Genomic DNA, 6,005 nt, shown 5'->3' on the forward strand with positions numbered 1-6,005 from the left:
GAAAAGCTGAAATCTATGGCAGCCCTCACGACGCTCATGACCCGCTTCTGTGCGGGAGAAGATAGCCGGCTGGCTCGTTGTAACAATATGTCAAAGAACCATGGTACCTCGGATACCAAGGACGGCAATAGTAGGTCACGTCGCAATAAACATAAGCGCCGCATTAATAGCGATAATACTGAGGATACGGCAGTCAATGCCGGATTCAAAGGCTCTAAACCCGGTCAGCGGAAAAAGCCATTCAAGCAAAGTATGCCGGGCCCGTCCAGTTTAGACCGCATACTCGATCGCTCATGTCAGATACATGGCACCCCCGACAAGCCAGCCGACCACACCAATAGGGACTGTTGGGTATTCAAGTAGGCGGGCAAGTTAATTGTCGAAGACAAGGACAAGGGGTCACATAGCAATGACGAGGAGGAGCCCCGGCAGCCACACACCGGAGGACAGAAGAGGATTCCCCCACAAGTGCGGACGGTGAACATGATATACGCAACCCACATCCCCAAGAGGGAGCGGAAGCGTGCGCTCAGGGACGTATATGCATTGGAGCCAGTCGCCCCGAAGTTCAACCCATGGTCCTCCTATCCGACCACTTTCGATTGCAGGGACCATCCCAGTAGTATCCATCATGGCGGATTCGCCGCACTGGTTCTGGACCCAATCATTGATGGATTTCACCTCACTCGAGTCCTTATGGACGGCGGCAGCAGCCTGAACCTGCTTTATCAGGACACAGTGCGCAAAATGGGTATAGACCCCTCAAGGATCAAACCCACAAAAACGACCTTCAAAGGCGTCATTCCAGGCGTAGAGGCCCATTGCACAGGCTCAATTACACTGGAAGTGGTCTTCGGATCCCCGGATAACTCCCGAAGCGAAGAATTAATCTTCGATATAGTCCCGTTCCGCAGTGGTTATCATGCACTACTCGGGCGAACTGCATTTGCAAGATTCAACGCGGTACCGCATTATGCATACCTCAAGCTCAAGATGCCAAGACCTCGCGGGGTTATTACAGTCAATGGAAGCACAGAGCGCTCTCTCCAAACGGAGGAGCACATTGCGGCCTTAGCAGCAGAAGCGCAAAGCAGTCTCTCAAGGCAATCAACCAGTTCGGCGTTTCAAGACCTGGACACCTTCAAGAGCGCTTGGAACAATCGGCAGCTGGACGGCCTGGCGTGATCTGAGCTCGTGTAGCAATGCGGCCCCCACCGCAGTCCCAGCCAAACGGTGAAACTCGTGCCACGCATACATAATTACGCACTAAAAATACCATGGGCACAGGTGGGGAGGGGGGCACAACCGCGGCACGCCCCAAGACGCGGCTTAAACCGCACTAGGGGCTTCCCATTTGGTTATTTTTCTCTTTTTTCAGGACCTTAATCTCTGGAAACACTGTCCGACAGCACTATTGCCGAACACATGATGCAGCAACCAAGGAGGCAGACAGCTACGTCACACCGCAGAATTCCCAGGTGGATTACAGTAACGAGAAAAATATTCGATTTAATATCATTCCTCAGCTTGCCCTTGGAAGGGACATAGTCCTACTCTTTGCCTATCGCACTATCTGTATCATTCTGCTTTAACGCAATTTTTTGAATAAACAATGCATGCCATTACGACTATTATTGCATTCTTGTTATATATATATATGTGTGTTCATTAATGACGCCTTGCAACCGTACACTTTGGTACGGCCAATACACCAGGGGCTTACGTACCCCACAACACGGTGTGAAAAGTCCGAACACTTCAACAAGTGCGGCACCCCGAACTTATAGCATTATATGCATCAACTCCGAATCATGTCTTTGGTTAAATGTTGGGTTTGCCCGGCTCCTATGTTTTGGTACCTTACATTCCGCTCTATCAGCTAAGGTAGCGCTAGGAGAACTACTACGATTGTGCCCCGGTTCTGCTGGGTTCAGCACCTCAGTAGAGAAAGCTAAAACTGACTGTCATGATGAGGCGAGAGACTGGTCGCTGTTCGGCGAGGTTTTCGAGTCCCTAAAGACTAATGCCGCTTAGAGCGAGGGGCCGGCTCTGTCCGGCTTAAAGGCGTATATCGCGCCCCGAATTCGGCCTTCCGAATACCACGGGCTTCGCCAAAATTTAAAATTATAGAATTCTATGGCTAAGTGAGAGTGATAAAGCATTATTAGTCCGGTTGCCTTGTTCGCTATGCTGAGCACCTCCCTCGAAGGACCCAAACATGGGAACAAGAGTGCTCAAGTTTATCCCGAACACCCCGGCACTCGTGGCATGGGGGCAGAAGCCGAGGACTAGCCATCTCTCAGATTGGATAAACAGCCAAACAGAAGGCAATATTTTAAATTCAAACAAGCGTTGCATAGCGCATATGAAACAAAGTTTTCATAAATACAGGATAAAACAAGCAAGTCTCACTCAAATATTACATCTTTTGTGCACTCGTCCGCTACGAGACGGGCACTCGGCAGAACACCCTCGTAGTACATCTCGGGGTGGCGATGCTCCTTGCCCTCCGGCGGCCCTTCCTTGACCAGCTTCACGGCATCTAGCTTGACCCACTGCAATTTCACACGGGCGAAAGCCCGGCGTGCACCTTCAATGCAGACGAATCGCTTGACGACCTCCAGCCACGGGCAAGCATCCACAAGCCGCCTCACCAGGCCGAAGAAGCTGTTCGGAAGGGCGTCGCCAGGCCACAGCCGGACTATAAATCCCTTCATGGCCTGTTCGGCCGCCTTATGTAGCTCGACCATCTGCTTCAGCTGGTCGCTCATTGGCACCGGGTGTTCGGCCTCAGTATACTGAGACCAGAACAGCTTCTCCGTTGAGCTTCCATCCTCGGCCTAGTAAAATTGTGCGGCATCGGACACATTGCGGGGCAAATCTGCGAATGCTCCTGGAAAGCTCCGGATTCGGGTAAGTAATCGGTAATTTACTTTTACATGCTTGCTTTGCATATAGAAAGCCTTACCCGCTGCTATCTTCTTCATCGTGTTGATCTCCTGGAGGGCCTTTTGGGCTTCGGCCTTGGCACTTTTTGTGCTCTCGAGGGCCGCGGCAAGCTCAGACTCTCGTGTCTTCGAGTCAAGCTCCAACGCCTCGTGCTTCGCCATGAGAGCCTGGAGCTCTTGCTACACCTCGCCCACCTGAGCCTCGTGCTTCTCTCGCTCGGTGCGCTCCTTGGCCGCTTTATCTTCGGGCTCAGACAGCGCTTGCTTTAGGGTCGCCACTTCAGTCGTGGCTCCTGGCAAATTCATGATAATCCTGTCATTTTGCAATCGCATTCTTTTTATACATAACCACAGACTAGGTACTACTTACCTTTGGCCTCCTCGAGCTGCCTCTTGGTAAGGCCGAGCTCATCCTGGGACCCTTTAAGGTCCTGCTTCAGTATGGCGACCTCCGCAGTTAGTGCGGCGGACGCAAGTAGCGAAGCCTGCATATGCATATTGACATACTCATATTAGACTCCTGCGATATTGTTTGATCCTCTATTCGGCTTTTCTTTGCGAACACCGAACAGAGCATCAGGGGCTACTATCTATGCGTATTAACATACTCATATTAAAAACTAACCTCAAAGCCTGTTAGAAGGCTGGCACAGGCTTCAGTCAATCTGCTCTTAGCGGACTGAACCTTCTGGATCACCGCACTCATAATAGTGCGGTGCTCCTCGTTGATGGAAGCGCTGCGAAGCGCTTCCAGCAGATTGTCCGGCGCCTCTGGATGGATAGAGGTCGCCGGTGCAGGCGTCTTGCCCCTCTTAGAAGGAGGCCGCCTGCCCGAGTCCGGAACCACTGGAGGTTTCGGCGCGGTGTCCGGCTGAGGGACGAGCTCGGCGCCCTCAGGGGCTTTGTCCCCCTGCTCCCAGAGTCCGGGAGGCCGCCTTGAGGCACCTCTGGGACTGTCTCCCCTTGATCCGGTGCTTCGTGAGACAGCACCTCGGCGTCGTCCGCAGGATGAGGGGAGGTGGCGGTCGGAACTGGATCGCTATCCATATCCGACAAGCCTAGGGAGCCGTCCGATGATAGATGGATACGGGATCGGGGCGGCCTGCATAATCATATTTCGGTGTTAGGTAAAGTAGTGCGGCAAAGGGATGCTATGAGTAACTCTGGTATCCGATACTTACGATTTCCCTAGGGGTTGGCCCTGGGTAGCCACTCGTCTTCGCCATCAGCGGCGGTGGTGGAACTGTCGGGAAGGAGAGTCCTTCCCTTCTTGGACCCTTCGGCCTCCTCAGTTGGGGTGGCCTTCCTCTTCTTGTCTTCCCCGTCTGGAGGGGGAGCGTCTTCTTCTACGTCCTCGTCTTTGGGGGAGGAGAGTGCCGTAGAGTCATCGAACGGTGAGTCCGATGACGTCTGGCATCGGGAACTCTTCCGGGTTCCCTTGGTCTTCTTGGTCTTCTCCGGCACCGTATAAGGAGTCGGAGTCAGCATCTTCGCCAGAAGAGCGTTTGCTGGGCCTTCGGGCAAAGGAGCCGGACAATCGATCTGTCCAACCGTCTCCTGCCAGTCCTGTCAAAGGCACGGGAATTTAGATCCCGCATGGAGTCAATCTACAAAAAATATGTGACAGGTAAAGCAGCTTACCGCACGGGCTTGGCGCTTCACGCTGAATCCGCGATCCTCAGTAGTGGGAGGGGGGACCTCGGCGCTCTTGAACAGCACCCTCCAGGCATCTTTGTGAGTTGTGTCGAAGAGCCTGTTCAGAGTTCGGTGCTGCGCCGGGTCGAACTCCCACAAGTTGAAGGCCTGTTGTTGGCACGGGAGGATCCGGCAGATGAGCATGACTTGGACTACGTTGACAAGTTTGAGCTTCTTGTTGACCATGTTTTGAATACATGTTTGAAGTCCTGTCAGCTCTCCCGAACTACCCCAGGATAGGCCCTTCTCTTGCGAGGAGGTGGTGTGGGGAAGCCAGATCGGAATTTGGGGGCCGCTACCCATGTAGGGTCATGCAGCTCGGTGATGTAGAACCACCCCGACTGCCACCCCTTTATTGTCTCCATGAAGATGCCCTCGAGCCATGTGACGTTGGGCATCTTGCCCACCATGGCGCCTCCGCACTCCGCCTGGCGGCCGCTCACTACCTTCGGCTTGACGTTGAAGGTCTTCAGCCATAAGCCGAAGTGGGGCCTGATGCAGAGGAAAGCCTTGCACATGACGATAAACGCCGAGATGTTGAGGATGAAGTTCGGGGCTAGATCATGGAAATCTAGGCCATAGTAGAACATGAGCCCCCGGACAAATGGATGGAGAGGAAACCCCAGTCCACAGAGGAAATGGGTGAGGAACACTACCCTCTCATGCTGCCTAGGGGTGGGGATGAGCTGCCCCTCCTCTGGGAGCCGGTGCGCGATGTTGTCGGGCAAGTATCCGGCTCTCCTCAGCTTCTTGACGTGTCCCTCTATAACGGAGGAGACCATCCACCTGCCTCCCGCTCCGGACATGGTTGGAGAAGGTCGAGGTGGGAAATGCGAACTTGGGCGCTGGAGCTCGAGTGTGCGAAGGTGGATGAGCAAAGGAAGAAGAAGGCGTGGATGGAAAAATGAATCATTATCCCTTTATATGGGCAGACGAAACTATGTGTCCCCACTAGCCTGGTAAAACTCGCTCGTCCCCCAAGCGCCGTAATCGATGGCGCGGTTGGGTTACCCACACCTGTATTGATGAGAATCCCGTGATAAGGGGACACGATCTCTGTTTTGACAAGACGTGTCAAAAAGCTGCCCCGCGTTATGTGAGGGGCTAGTTAAAGGAAACGGTTCGAATAATTACTGGGCCGTGACGTAATGTCCTGTTGCCAAAACAAGTCAGCAAATTGGATTTGTGGAAATATTATTCTCTCTACGGTGGTATGTGGAACTTATTTTGCAGGGTCGGACACTATCCTTATATTCAAAATTCTTCCGTGGTGTATTCGGAGGAGGAACCTGCCTTACAATGCCGAAGACAATACTGCGTGCGGACTCATCGTCATTGAAAGCCTGGTTCAGGGGCTACTGT

Source organism: Triticum urartu, chromosome 5 (assembly GCF_003073215.2).
Source record: "Triticum urartu cultivar G1812 chromosome 5, Tu2.1, whole genome shotgun sequence".
Taxonomy (NCBI): domain Eukaryota; kingdom Viridiplantae; phylum Streptophyta; class Magnoliopsida; order Poales; family Poaceae; genus Triticum; species Triticum urartu.